This window comes from Choloepus didactylus, chromosome 3 (genome assembly GCF_015220235.1).
Source record: "Choloepus didactylus isolate mChoDid1 chromosome 3, mChoDid1.pri, whole genome shotgun sequence".
NCBI lineage: Eukaryota > Metazoa > Chordata > Mammalia > Pilosa > Megalonychidae > Choloepus > Choloepus didactylus.
The window spans coordinates 36,599,385-36,615,758 of NC_051309.1; the positions used below are offsets into that span (position 1 = coordinate 36,599,385).

Consider the following 16,374-nt stretch of genomic DNA (forward strand, 5'->3'; position numbering starts at 1 on the left):
ACCCACAATAACCACAGATTAGTTACATGGTTCTCATGGGCTAGAGGTGGTGAACCTACATGCAGTAAAAGCTACCTGGAAAGGTGAAAATACTTTAAAATATAAAGGGAAAGGAATACAGCAGAATCCTTAGAGGCTGAGCAAAGATACTCCTAAGCCACTTGCCAGAAAGCATTATGACTGTAACTATATGTGAGAGATGCTCAGTGAGTGGAGAGGTGTTATCAGAAGACAGCACATAGGAGCTCCAATCAGGGTGGAGTCAACTACCTGCTATGGCTGACTTTTATAATGTTTCTGCCTGCCTACTCTGATTTTTGCTTAACACACCTGAATCCTTGGTGGGTCCAAGGGTAGTCTAGAGAGTGGGATGAAGAATATCAGAAGGCAATATGGGGAAATAGGGCAGAAGCTTACATTGTCCACCCTCTTTCTCTTGCAATCTCCTCAATTTTGAAGTAGTTTGTAGTTACAGAAGGAGAGAAGCTTTAAATTTAATTGAAGTTTAGAGTTCTGAACCTCCAAGGAACTGTATATTTTATTGAAATGAATCTGGCTTTTGCTTGAGCTCACTGAAACATTGTTCAGTACCTGAGGGATCTGTATGACTTAAAGTTTATCCAATGACAAAAAGGAACAAGTCTCCAAAGTAGTTTGGACTTGAAGGTGAGGAAGAAATAAAGTTGTTTTTAGTTACACATGACTCTGCATTGTACACAAACCAATTGATACACATTCACACACAAACACAAACATCTTTATACATATGTGTGCGCATGTGTTCATGAATTCATAATACATTTATTTGTAATGGATATATGGAGCATATCATGTGCCAGACACTAAGTACTTTAGCACTTTATGTGTATTACTACATTTAAATTTCAAAATATCAAAATGAGGTATGTTATATCTTATTGTTGTTGTTTCCATTTTATAGATAAAGAAATTAAATACCAGAATGACTAAATTACTTGCAAAATTCACAACTGTGTAAATGAAGAGTGGCAGTATTAAAACGCTGGCAATCTGGCTTCAGAATTTATTATCTTAACTACTATGGTATATACTACATCCCTTTTATTCAGGTATTTATAAATATACAGATTTATATATATATATATATATATATATACATGTATGTGTGTATGTATTGATAATTAAATATGTATGTGTTTATAATATATTAATATATTTATATACATTCATTGCCATTAATCCTTTCATAATCAGTGCAATTATTATATGGAAATACTTAGAGTACTTTAGGTATTCCACTTTTACCTGAGATTATACTCTGAATCAGACTTCTCCATAAATGTTATTAATATGAAATGGAACCACCTACTATTTATGGGTGGCAAAAGGGAAAGATAGGAAAGAGCAGAGAATACTTAAGACTTAAATCTTAAGTTTGCTTGAAAATGCTTGGGTGATATTTCAGATTGGCTTATATATTTAAAATAAATGAAGTCTTTATGAAAATCCCTTCTAAGTTTGTTTTGCTCATTTTCTTCTATAAGGCAAATCATTAGATTTAGAGTGATTTTTATTTGACCTAAATTTCTTCTTCTGTCTCATTAAGAAAGGATGGGTATGCTTTCTGCATTACTAGTACAAGGCACTACCTAGGTGCTTTATGTGACATAAATGCATAGGACCATCTCATTCCCCCATCGGGTGAGGTTATAATGAGAGATTTTTACTGTTTAAACCAGCTTTACTATGGTTTTCCTTACTTCTACTTTCCTTTTTGGATGTAATAACATTATCCATGTTTAGATCACCTTTGTTTGGATTTTAGCTTAGCCTGTTCCTATTTTGCACCTTGGACAAGTGTCTTAACCTCATTGTGCCCTAATTTCTTCATGTACACAATGGAGATAATAGGAACTAACTCACAGGGCTGTGATAAGCATAAGCATTAAGTGAGCTGATATTTATGAAGCTCTTGGAAAAGTGGCATACAATAAACAAGACATTGAATAGGCAAAACTTTTCTTTTTAATTAAGGTTGAATGGAGGTGTACATTTTCTTGCAAGTTTTTGATATAACATTGATTTATAATTCATATTTTATTGTCACATTCATAGGTTATATACTTCATATGTATATCTTGGATATTTCTTTATCTTTGTTTTTAAAATTCTACAGTACATAAAGCAGTATGGTGACCAATAAAATCAAACAAAATGATATACCCTAAAAACTAGAAGTGTTTATATAGTCATTTATAAGTACAGTTACACAGAAGAAAGACTAGAAAATATTTTTTTATCAAGTACATTGTTTCTGTAAAATACTAGTAGCCTTGAGGAGAATCATTGGTATGAAACCAAGAGGAAGGAGTGTAAATGTGATAGAAGTGATGTATCCAGGGAGGGGTTATCAAGTAGTCATTATATATGAAAGAAGTAAGGCAGAGCTACATTCTAAAAGTACAATTTCCAAAGCTGCATTCTGAGGGGCACCCAGAGTCAGATTCACACATGGTGCATTGGGTAGGGTAGGGTCCAATCTTTGAAGGACAGAGAGGAGACAGTAGAAAACGCTGACGTTAATCAGGTGATCCATCTGTCTACGGAGCAGCTGGAAGCTATATAGAAAGCAAGTTAGTGTTGTTGTCATACAAGCAGTAAAAAAGTATTTTTTTCCTTTTCCAATTGTATATATCTTCCACTCCTTCGGGTAATCAAACAAGGATATAATGCAAATCTGGGTCTAAACAATTTAGTGTTTTCACTCAAAAGGAAGGAGGCTGTTAATAGCTTTCCGGATTCACCTATAATTTCTGCCATTCAGCACAGAAAAGGGGATTATCTTCAAATCCTACCAATTTTGAAATGAAAAAAAAATGATATTCAGAAGTTGCCACATTTTTCTCATTGTTTTTTTGAAACTTTGTGGCAATGAAATAGGTCAAGGCTAGCCTCTTTAGCATTTTCAGGCCAAACAGGTATTATAAATTAAAGTGTGCTGGTGAAAAGCAATAGTGTATTAGTTGTCTATTACTGGGTAACAAAGGACAACAAATTTATCAGCTTAATATCACACAAATTTATTATTTCAGGGTTTTCATGAGTCAGAAGTCCAGGTGCAAGTTAGCTGGGTCTTCAGCTTCAGGTGTCATCAGGCTCAAATCATTTGAATCTCCCAGTGTGCTCTTCCAAGCTCATTCAGGCTGTTGCAGAATTCCATTTCTTGTGTTTGTAGGACTGAAGTCCCTGTTTTCTTGCTGGCCATTGTTTGGGGTCACTTTCAGCAACTAGAGGCCACCACAGTCTCTGGCCACATTGTCCTCCCACAATATAGCAATTTACTTATTTAAAGCTAGCAAAAGAATCTCTCTTCAATCTGTTACAACCGAATGTTATATAGCATAATGTAATTGCAGGAGTAACTATCCCGTCATATTCACTGGTCCCACCCAGACCCAAGGGAGCGATCTAAGAATTCTCCTACCACAAACAGATAGTAGAGGAGGCTGTGACAAATATGGAATCAAATACCCATTCTCAAGTTGATACCTGCTACTCAGCTCTAGTAAATTGTTCACACATGATGATTAAGACAAGTGCTCCAAATCCAGAATTTCTTACTGTTTTCCAATATTTTAAGTAGTGCTAAGAATTCAGTTCTTAAGACATCTAGGTCAGAATACGGTAAGGATTTCCAATTACAGGAAATCAGTGAATACCTCTATATCTACATACTGGTAGAGTTCTCAAAAATGTATTCAGTAATGTCAAGAAGAAAACAAATGAATACACAAAACACTCAGTATATAATTTTATAAAAAAAAAAAAATTAAAAATAACCCCTGTCAGAGGAGAATGAGTTCTGGAATTGTCATTGAATCATCATGGAGAAAAGGGAATTTGAACTGAAATGAAATAAATAGAATTCTCTAATATAGAGTTGGCATACTACATACAGTAGAACAAATCTGACCCAGGAGCTAAGATTAGGTTTTGCATCTCAAATGTTTGAAAAGCATTAAATCAGGAATAATATTTCATAGCACATGAAGTCATATAAAATTCAAATTTTGATGTCCATTAATAAAGTGTTATTGGAACAGTAACACTCATCTTTTTCCATATTGTTTATGACTGCTTTCACCTACTATAGTATAGTGAAGTAGTTGTAACAGAGACCATATTGCCCATCAAACCTAAAATATTTACTATTTGGCCCTTTACAGAAAATTATTGATGACCTCTCTTCTAGTAGATAATGGGATGGAGAGTTGAATTTCAATACTTCAGACATACACACATACACACAAACACACACATACATACACACAAATGAATATTGGTATTTCCTCTATTTATGTACAACTAACAATCCTGTCATAAAACTTAGCTTATGTAATCAAGGAAATAAGCAGTACATCCTGTGTACTGCCCAACTGTCAAGCAGACCAACCTCTACATGCTTCTCCTATCAACAGGGATTTGCTGTTGTTGGTTGATTCACAGCCTGTATGAGCCCCACTATCTCTCTCATTTGTGGGACTGCTCCTGGTAGCACCAATCTCATACTCTCCCAACTTCTGAAGTTTTTTGAAACTCACTGTCCAAATTTACTGTTTCCTCTTCACTTACAGGCAATGGTAGATTAAAACATATAAATTTCTCAAAAGCAGCAGAAATTTTAAATGGCAGGTTGAAATTCCAAAGGACCTAAAGAAGCAGTCTTTAGAAAATATTCATGGAAATCTCTCATCAGTGGAAATATTGAGATGCAACTGTGCTTCAAACAATAGTGAACAAAAGTATTTTCCTCTTCTAGCTATTGACCAGCATTGAAGAAATATTCACAACAATGAGTTTTTGTGGAGCAGTGGCAAATAAAAAACACCTAGAAAACCCAGAGAGTCAATCTGAGATGCCCAAGAATTCAGTACATCATGTTATATCTGTAAGGGAACATAGACACAGACATACACACACAACCACACATACACACACATACACACACACTTGTGGTTGTTAAATTGAGTAACTCTTATTTTGTCATAAAGAATCACAATTCATATAGTCAAATGCAGAAATAATTAAACACATATCATTTTGGTGTGGATAAAAAAGACTATTAAAGAAGAAAAACTCAAAATATGGACAGAATGAGGCCATAGGAAAAGAGAAGGGTGTGTATATGCAGGGAATATGTTGGAATTGGGGTCTGAGGATTAAAATAAATTGATGCTAAAATATTTGAACATGACTAAAGTTGATTATGGGATAATTTCAGCAATTTATTCTTATGTATCAATTTATTTCTCTAAAAGTTTGTTAACTATAGTAATGCTGTTCTTCAGTAAAAGTCCCTATATATTTTTTTAAAAAGAATATGTTGAGGCTAAGAAAGAATAAATTATCAATGTTTATTCTTTAATTTCAAAGACTAAATGTAATTTATTTTTAAAAGGGAAATATCTTAACACATTTTTCTTCTTTTAAGAAGTTGTGAATGAAGTTCCATTACCTGAAATATAAAACTTTAGTTTAAAATCATTTTAGGCATATTTGTTTATGTATGTGAATATGCCTTCAAAAAAGCATAGTAAATTTTTTATATGGTTATTTCACTTGGGATTAGAGAAATCATTCACTGGTTCATCAGAAGAAAGACAAACAAATGCAAATATAGTCTTCTGATTTGAAAACTCTCCAGCAATAAAAAGGAATGAAGGGGTGATGTCATCAACATGGCAATATAAACAGCTACTGAAAACTCCTCTCCAGAGATTGAACCAAAAAAAGACAATTCTTAATTGTTTAAAACTCTGGAGGAGAATATAGACTGGAGAAGGAATCTGCAGATGCCAAATTGAAGAAAGAGAAGAAATATCAGGTAGGAATCTTCTATCCCTGACCAGCCAGTTCTCTCCCCTCCCCCTCACTCAGGCTTAGTGAAGTAAAGGCACAGAATCAGAACAGATAGGAACCCTCCCACCAGGAACACAGACTTTAGAATTTCTAAGAGTAATGAGACATACCCCCCACTGTTTGAAGACCCAGGGGACAAGGAGGACAACCCAAGGCTGAGAAAATGTGGTCTGAAAACCCTTCCCACACCCTTGAGGGAAACAGCAGCCAGTGACAATTTCCCTGCCTTGAGGATGGCTGGAGAACTGGGTCAGCAGAGGGAGTAGTCTGTCACAGGTGTAGTCTCACATTAAGCCAGATTTTGGCCAGCAAAGTGGGGCATAGGAATCCACACTTTCAGCTTACCTGTGTAGACCAGCCAGTGCTTGGAGACAAAGGAGCCTCTAAGGACAATTCAGTTACTGAACAGCATCATCTGCTGGACAGTCCAGAAAGTGCAAGAGACCCAGACCCTTTATCAGGACCACAGGAGCTGGTCTGCATGCCCTGCACAGAAACCCAGCCTGGTTTCGGCTGAGAAATACAGACAACCCAACTGTCAAAGCAGGCTCTAAAACAAATCCAGATCTTTCTGACCAGTGGAAAGCAGAGCACCATCAGAAGCCAACAGATCTATATTACCACATGGAGTGAACTTGCTGGGGTTCCTAGTACCTATCTCCCATCCCTGTAGTAGAAAACAGTTTGTGCCTGATTTGAGGGGAAGACTGGGGGGCACAGCCAATCTGACAACTGGCCAGAGAGAGAAACAAAGAAATATAGGGATCGAAGAAAACAAATAAGAAAACCCAAAGCAAAAGAGTGAAAAAAATCCTCCCAAATAAACTAATCAAGGAAGTCAGATGCTTAGAGAGCAAAAAAATCACAAGCCACAAGAGGAAACATAAAGATATGGCCCTGTCAAAGAAACAAAATAACACCTTAACTGAGAGTCAAGAGTTGAGACAACTAATTAAAGAAGTTCAAACAAATCTAAATCAAATGAATAGTTGAAAGCAAATGTGACAAAAGAGATGAAGGATATAAAGAAGACACTGGTTGACAATAAGGAATAATTTGTAAGCTTGTAAAAACAAATGGCAGAACTTATGGGAATGAAAGTCACAATAGAAGAGATGAAAAGCACAATAGGGGCATACAACAGCAGACTTGGAGGGACAGAATAAAGGATTACTGAACTAGAGGATAGAACAGCTTAAATCCTACACACAAAAGAACAGATAAATAAAAGAATGGAAAAACATGAGCAGGGGCTCAGGGAATTGAATAATAATATGAATCACATGAATATATGTGTTATAGGTGTCTCAGAAGGAGAAGAGAAAGGGAAAGGGACAGAAAGAATAATAGAGGAAATAATCAATGAAAATTTCTCAACTCTTATGAAAAACATAAAATTACAGGTCCAAGAAGTGCAGTGTATCCCAAACAGAATTGATTCAAATAGACCTACTCCAAGACATTTACTAATCGGGTTGTCAAATGTCCAAGACAAAGAGAGAATTCTGAAAGCAGCAAGAGAAAAGCAATCCATCACATACAAGGGATGCTCAATAAGACTAAGTGTGGATTTCTCAGTAGAAAACATGGGGGCTAGAAGGCAGTGGTATGATATATCAAGATACTGAAAGAGAAAAACTGCCAACTAAGAATCCTATATCCAGCAAAACTGTTTCAAAAATGAGGGAGAGTTTAAAATATTTACAGATAAACAGACACTGAGAGAGTTTGTGAACTGGAGACCTCCTCTACAAGAAATACTAAAGGGAGTGCTACAGACAGATAGGAAAAGACAGGAGAGAGAGGTTTGGAGAAGAGTGAAGAAATGAAGATATCAGGAGATAGAAAGAGGTAAAGATTGGGCATATGATGCTGAGGGGGTACAGAATGTTCAACAGGATTGATTGTATGGATCCAGAAATGTATAGCACAATATTGGGTGATGATAGCATGATATTGTAAGTACACTGAACAAAGATGACTGTGAGAATAGTTGTGAAAGTAATGTTAGGGGCATGTGGAATACCAGAGGGAGAGATGGAAGATAAAGACTTGGTGAAACCTAGAGTGGCCAATGATTGTGGTTATATATAAGAAATATAAGAATGTTTTTACATAAGGGTGAACAAATGAATGTCAACACTGCAAGTTGTTGAAAATGGGATGGTATTGGGGAAAAATACAATCAATGCAAACTTGAGTCTATAGTTAAAGTAACATTGTAATACACTTCCATTAATTGTAATAAAGGCAATATATCAAAGTTAAATGTCTGTGAAAGGGGGATATAAGGGAGGGGTATGGGATTCTTGATGTTGGTGTTGTCTGGCATTTTTATTGTGTTTTATTTTTATTTTTTCTTTTGCCACTTTTCAGTTGTCATTGTTTTTCTTTTTCTTTTTCTCTTTTTCTTTTCTCTCTCTCTCTCTCTCTCTCTCTCTCTCTCTCTCTCTCTCTCTCTCTCTCTCTCTCTCTTTTTACCTTTTTCTCTTTCTTTGTGGAAGAAATGGAAATATTCTCATATAGATAGTGGTGGTGAATGCATAAAATGTGACTATGCAGTGAACCTTGATTGTTTACTTAGGAGGGAATGTATGGTGTGTGAATAAAACCATCTAAAAAACAGGGATACAAGTGCTGGAGAAAATATGGAGAAAGGCATGTATCTAATCACCATTGGTGGAGAGGTAGAATGATGCAGCCCAGCAGGAGAGCAGTATGGTGGTTCCACAGGAAGCTAAGTGTGGGGTTGCCATATGGTCCTGCAACCCTGTCATTGGTATATATTTGGAATAACTGAAAAGAGGGACACAAATGGACATTTGCACAGTGGGGTTTATGGTGGCAATATTCACAATTCACAGTGGATGGAGGTGGCCTAAGTGTACATTGACTGATGAACAGGATGGCAAAATGTGGTGCATACATACAATGGAATATTGAGTGCTATAGGAAGGAATGAAGTTGTGAGGTATGCAACTAGGTAAATGGATATTGAGTATGTTGAGTAAAATAAACCATAAATGAAAAGTCAAACATTAAAAAAAAAAACAGAATGAACTACTGTTTAATTCAATAACATCGGTGAAACTCAAAAATATTATGTTGAGTGAAATAAGAAGCCAGATGCAAAACTAATCTATGATGATAGAAGATTATAATTGGCTACCACTAGAAGTGGCTAGGGATTTGATTTAAAAGGGATATGAGGGAATTTGTTGGCTTGATGGAAATTTTCTATAACTTGTTATGTTTGCATAGCCATATTCATTTCAAAAAACTCTAATTGAACACTTATGATACCTAAGATATTTCAAGGTTATTGTGTGTGTGGAAGGAAAAGTAACAAAGTGATTGCTTGGTTTATTGATACTAATTTTCATTTGCTTTTTTTTTCTTTCTATTTTTTGTCATTTTCTAAATGTTTGAACGATGAAACTGTGCTCTTCTCTCTCTCTCTCTCTCTCTCTATATATATATATATATACATATGTATATATATATATATGTATATATATATATGGAAGAAGTAGAGAAGTAGAGAGAGAAAAAATGGAAATAGTAAAAGGGAGATACAGATAATTATTTTCTTTAAGGATTTTGCATTAAGGTACAGAGAAATAGGAGAGTACTGGGAAAGGGATGTAACATAAAAAGGAGAATTTTGCTTGTTTGCTTTTATTTTTAATGGGAGCAACTATACCAACAGTAGCTTTGTTCACTAGTACATTTTAAATAGTACAAAATCAAATGAAAATGAGGATATTTTCCAATTATGGAAAATTAAGTAATATAATTGATTCTTTGAGAAATCTTGAAGAACATTGATTCTGGATTATCAATAAGAAACTAGCATATAAAATTCAAAAGAGATATTGGAAAATAAAATCTAGTCTAGACTAGCATATGCCATGATTTTATTTCTAATAGTAAGGTGTAAATTTGTTGCTACATCTTTTATATTTTGTGGGATTAAGGGTTATATTCATCTTCTTTTAAGAATAGTAATAGACTTACAATTCAGCAACTGCATGTAAAACTATATTTTCCCTTAGAATACAATAGTAGGGAAGCAAACAGAATCATTATTCTTCCTTTAACAATTCATTAGATGTCTTATCGTAAAGATTATCTGTTACATACAGTTTTGGTTGTTTGTACATAAATAGATCAAAGAGGAAAAAGTCCAGACATTGGGGACCCAAATATTACGTATCTTAACATAGCCGATTATTTACTCATGTTTTGAGTTCCAGTGATGCATCAGCTGGACAAGGTATGCTAAATCCACAGGGACCGTGCACTTGGTGAAACTGGGAGTCTGTGTTCTGAAATGAGTAAGCCTGCTGAATATCTGGCAGCCACACTGCAGTGTGGGGAAACCATGGGTTGGTGTTTGGAATCAGAGTACTTTTTTTTTAAGAAACTCAAAAGCAGCTGTAGATACGGCTGCCAGAAACACACAGTGAAGCACAGCAGGAATGGGCTGTGGGTACGCCTCAATATCTGGCATGGAAGCCTTTCACGCACCCGCTGCTAATTGTCTCAGAGTGAGGCAGGCAGAGGTTAGCCGAAAGGGGAAAATAACCACGCGACTTATAGCCATCTTCCCAGTGGGCTGGGAACACTCCTGCCTGGTGCTGATGCCATAGCCCAGAGCCACACCAAAAAACCCAGTGTGACAGGAAGTGTTTCCAGCATCATGCACACATGCCACAATATCAGGTGTACACAATAGCCTTTCACACACCCACAGCTAATTCCTCAGAGCTAGGAAGGTGGAGCTGTGCAAAAAGGGGGGAAATTAACACGCCCCTTACAGCCATCCTTTCAGCAGGCTAGGAATGCCCCTACATGGCCCAGCAGCCCAGAACTTCCCTTGAGGGACAGTGCACACTTGTGATATAGCACAGCCTTCCCTCAGCAGAGGCCCTGAGAGGGCACCACTTGGAAGAGGTACCCACTAAGCAATCCCAGGGACCATAAATCAATATCAAGGACTTGTGGGTCAGTGGCAGAGACAATCTGTGGCAAGATTGAACTGAAGGTTTAGACTCTTGCAATAGCCTTAAATCTCCAGGAACACATGGGAGGTTTGATTATTAAAGCTGCCCTCCCTCCCTAACCACTCAGACACATGCCTCACATTCAGGGCAGACAGCACCAACTACACATGCAAAACTGGTGCACCAATTGGACCCCACAAGAAACAGACCCCCACACACCATAAAGACAAAGTTGGGGAGAACCGGCTTGAGCTGAAAAAGCATTCAACAAAATCCAACATCCCTTCTTGATAAAAACACCTCAAAATGTAGGAACTGAAGGAAACTTCCTCAATATGATAAAGAGCATATATGAAAAACCCACAGCCAGCATAGTACTCAATGGCAAGAGACTGAAAGCCTTCCCTCTAAGATCAGGAATGAGACAAGGATGCCTGCTGTCACCACTTTTATTCAACATTGTGCTAGAAGGGCTAGCCAGGGCAATCTGGCAAGACAAAGAAATAAAAGACATCCAAATTGGAAAGGAAGAAGTAAAACTGTCATTATTTGCAGACAGTATGATCTTATATCTGGAAACCCCTGTGAAATCAATGATACAGCTACTGGAGCTAATAAACAAATTTAGCAAAGTAGCTGGATACAAGACTAATGCATATAAGTCAGTAATGTTTCTATATGCTAGAAATGAAAGAAGTGAAGAGACACTCAAGAAAAAAATGCTATTGTCCATTTTCAATAGCAACTAAAAAAATCAAGTACCTAGGAATAAACTTAACCAAAGATGTAAAAGACCTATACAAAGAAAACTACATAACTCTACTAAAAGAAACTTTACTAAAAGAAATAGAAAGGGAACTTAAGAGATGGAAAAATATTCCATGTTCATGGATAGGAAGGCTAAATGTCATTAAGATGTCAACTCTACCCAAACTCATCTACAGATTCAATGCAATCCCAATCAAAATCCCAACAACCTACTTTGCAGACTTGGAAGAGCTAGTTATTAAATTTATTTGGAAAGGGAAGATGCTTCAAATTGCTAAAGACACTCTAAAAAAGAAAAACAAAGTGGAAGGACTTACACTCCCTGACTTTGAAGCTTACTATAAAGCCACAGTAGTCAAAACAGCCTGGTACTGGCACAAAGATAGATATTGACTCAAGTTTTCCAGTGTGCCACATCCACATTATACTCTTTACTAGATTCATTTAACATGATGTGTTCTTCTGTCCTTGGCCACTTCCTTATTGGGAAGTCCAGCTACCACGTTCACCCTCCCAACCACATTTGCCCTGCCTCTAATATCTAGCTTCTTTAGCCTACGTGGAGCTGAGGTTTCAGCTTATGCTTGATCTCCTTTGTGCACAACAGCACACCTTCTGAGTCCAATTCAACCCAACCTATGGAGGCCAGAGTTTTTTCCAGCACTTATATAGAGCTGCTATATGTTGTCATAGGAACACAAACTGAGGCAGAACAGAGACTCCCAGCAAATAACTGCTTTATTCCTTACACAGCACAAAAGGTAAAAAAGAAAAAGAGAAAAGATCCTACCATGGCCTGTCACCCCAGGAGTTCATCTACTTAAAGGATCAGCATCAGTGGATGTGAGATAAGGACACCAGCACTGCTCAGTGCTGGGCATTTATCCACTCCAGGGGGAGAGGCCCTGCTAATGAGCAACCTTTGTGCCCTGGTAAGCAGTGGGGCTGCTTAAGATTTAACATCTCTCCCAGCTGCCTGACATCTCTTGTAAAATAGAAACATGCCAAACACCTGCACACAAACAAGCAAGAGAGAAAAAAAGAGGAGTTGGGTGAGGGCTGACAGATGGCCACTGAGTGTGTCCACGGCATCTTCAGAAACTTATGGGCTCAGGTCACACAGTAGGATATGAGATCTGGATTCCCCAGTGGTTACTCAGAGGTGCACATCCTAGAAGCGTGGAGGAGTTAATACCTCATGTGCTAAACTTAATTAATAAGAGACAGGAGATTGGAAGTTACTGGTAGATAAAAACCTCTACATCCCTCATTCTGAAAGATTCTTTCGAGGGACAGTGATCCACATGGTCAGTCTGGAAGTCATCCAATCAGACCAAGCAGCCAGTTGTTCTTTCAGCAGAAATGGAGGCCAACTTCATAAACCCCTTCTTTTTTGCTGTCCTGGTTTCATACCTCACAACAAAGTTTAAGCACATAAGCTTCTTCTCAGGCAGTGTTTTCTAAAGAACCTTGGCTAAGAAATTTTGCAAAAATAAACCCAGACCGCAATGAGATGATATTAAATCCCTGTACTGGTGGCTATTATGAGATGAACTGTTGTTTGGTGCAGGAAATTTGTATGTATCAGAAGAGATCAGGCATGATAGGGATAAAATATGGGCTCAGACTTGGTTTTCTCTTTGTGTTATGCAGAATCTCAAGTTTCTATCATCATAGTAATCAGGAAGATAATTATATGATTTGATTTTAAAATTATATTCATCTGACATCATATGACATGTGATAGGCATCTCTGGGTCAGCATTAGACTTCCCCATGAGAGAACCTATACACCCAGTCATATACATATGAATAATATGTGTGTGCAATATATATATATATGTGTATATATATATATATATATATATATCTGTGTGTGTGTGTGTACAATACTCAAGTTAGATATTATAATATTCACTTGTAAAAGAAATGACATAAAAGTGGTTCTCACAGAACTCAAAATTTTTATTGATAGCTATGTAATTAAGTCTAAAGTTCATGTACAAACTAATGGTGTGAAGAAAGTGTTAAGTTATGCATGAGTTTTAATTTCATATTTATTTGGCATATGCATTCTAAAAATAAAGGTTTAACATAGTGTAATGGATAACATCAGTAGATTTTAAATGCATTCTCAATTCTGCTCCTGGTAACTATTAAATAATAATGAGACCTTGATGAAGTCACTTAACTTCTCTGTTTCTTTCTTTTCTCATTAATTAATAAAATTAATAATTCAAACCACATAAATTGAAAGGCCTCTATCACTCTAATATTGTCATAATCAATTTTGATTATGTTGAATTATTTGGTGCAGTATAATACACTACACAGCTGATGGTCTATATCATATAGTTTTTCCTATGTCAATATAGCTTCTTCTGTTGAACTATTAATTGCATTCAGAAATACTTTTAAGAATGTTAAATCAAATAAATGAGGTCAATGACTCTTTTGCTTATTCTAGATAGCTAGTACTATGCTGGGCAATGAAAATTAAAATTAAAAAGTGGGGTGTATTTGTTAAGTCATTCAACAAATATTTCTTGAACACCTACTGTGAGTTAACATTTGTACTCGACACTGATGATACAGCAGTGTGCATGAGAGATGTGCTCTATCCTTAAGCCACTTGCACATAAATGATTCACAATGGTGGCAAATGCCTTTAAGAAATAAAAGAACTAGAATTACCTCACACCAACATGGAATCAGTGGTTCATAGATTCTTGAATAAAAGCTAAATGTCCTAGCTGTGAAAAAGGCAGGTTGGGGTGCAGGAGCAACTGGAAGCAGCCTGTTTCTTTCTGTTCATCATCTTTGCTTCATTCCATATATTGACTTCATTCTTATTTACTGCTCCTGGTTTAGTCCACAAGAGAGAGAATATCTCTACAGTGGTTGGTGGGTTCAACATTTTACTAGTTCCAGCCACCAGAGAAACACTAACATGGAACATTCTTTTTGTCTTTTGTCCAAGTCCGGAGATCAGAGGAAAAGGAATTAATTGTCACAGCTTGACTATGGAATACATCCAAGAGGACCCCTCCCCCCCAGCCAATCCTTCCCCTAGAGAAACCACCTTCCTTTCATGGTCAGTTATCAATCTACAAACTGATCATTGGCTGTCAATATGTCAACTCCCTCATTTGAGAGTTCCTATGCCAACTGACTCGCAAGATATCCTATTTCTCCAGGATGAGGCTATAAACCTATCCAGTCCATTCATCGAGGAGGATAAAGGTGGCATAAAAGGATTCATGGCTAGTGAGCTGACTGGGGAGCACCTCATGGTTGCCACATCCTCATGCAGCCTCCATCTGTACAATATCAGTGATGGCCAATGGAAAGTCAGAACATTTATCATCTTCACATCTGTATACAGACTCAGCAAGGAAATGGTGAGGGGCTTTAACTTACGGGAGAGAATCGTAGCTACTTTGTGGTTTTTAGTAAGCTTACAGATCAAGGAGATGCAGTGGTTGCCACAAAAAAGGGGCCCTCCATGTCCAATATCACTCACATCTGGTACCAGGGGTCCTGTCTACATAAAATCAGAACCAACTTCTGCCTCCCTATCCCTCCCAGCAACACCCCAGACTTCTATGCAGACATTGTGGTCCTGAAACAGTGATTGCATTTTGAATTTGGAACATCCCAAATTCAGACTCAGTGCTCCTACCCTTCATGCAATATCTAGAGCCTGCTACCTAGACAGGGCCTGAGTAAGTGTATACAGACACCTTCAACTGGAATTTCCTCAGTAAGTTGCTGCCCATAAGCACCAACCTCATGTATCACCTCCGTCCCCAACACAAGCACCATAACCATCTGAAACAGGCCCAGCCACACAAGGCACTGCTTGTTTTCAGGATGCTGAGAACATAGTACCTGGACTACAGCAGGACCCACTTTTTCTACCTCAGCCCCTATGGCACAGACAATGAGAGGGAAGCTTTCAGTTGTAGAATTACTTTCTTTATTCAGTATACCTTCGCATAGTAAAGGATCATATCCAGAAAAGTTAAGCAGAAAACTGTAAGGTCATTGAACTTCAACATTTCCCAATATAAAGATGGATTATCAAAATCAGTATAAATAAAACAATTTTGTATCCTGGGAAAAAAGTAAAAGATTGATAAAATGGGTTTTATTGGGTACCTAATAGCAAGTAGCAAATACACACAAATGGGTGCTGAGTTTGCCAGGATTTTCACTTTCTTACATATGAAATTCATTTATTTTTAATAGTCATTAGTTGGCAATTCTTGGGCCAAAAAACACATATCTGATTATTAGTGTAGGTTTATGATCTATTAAATTAGCTGTGTATAATGGAAAGATAGCATTATCAAGAGAAGTTAGTCATATAGGCTTTTTAATATATTTCTTTTTATAAGATTGACTATACAATCCACATGCAGATAGCTTTGTATCCTTTAAATGTTATATGGCTAATATTCATAACTGTGAAAAACATCCTACATAGTCTCTTAAATTCTTCTCTTCATGGCATTTCAACAACTTTTTGATCACTAAGAATGTTATAAGTATAGCTATAGAAAATGTTTGTCTCATTAAAATTTACCCTGCTGCAAATTCAGAGGATTGTTAAGTGTATGTATAATTTTATTTCCACTGGGTGATTTTTGTAATGTGTGCAAACCATTCTCTCTAATGGAAAGTGCAAGAGTAAGGCACT

The 16,374-nt window shown here is 36.8% G+C and overlaps 1 pseudogene; it reads left to right on the forward strand.

Annotated features, from left to right (window-relative positions):
• The window catches only part of LOC119530235, a 117,645-nt pseudogene extending 102,085 nt beyond the window's left edge, over positions 1–15,560 (forward strand).
• The last annotated feature ends 814 nt before the right edge of the window (positions 15,561–16,374 follow it).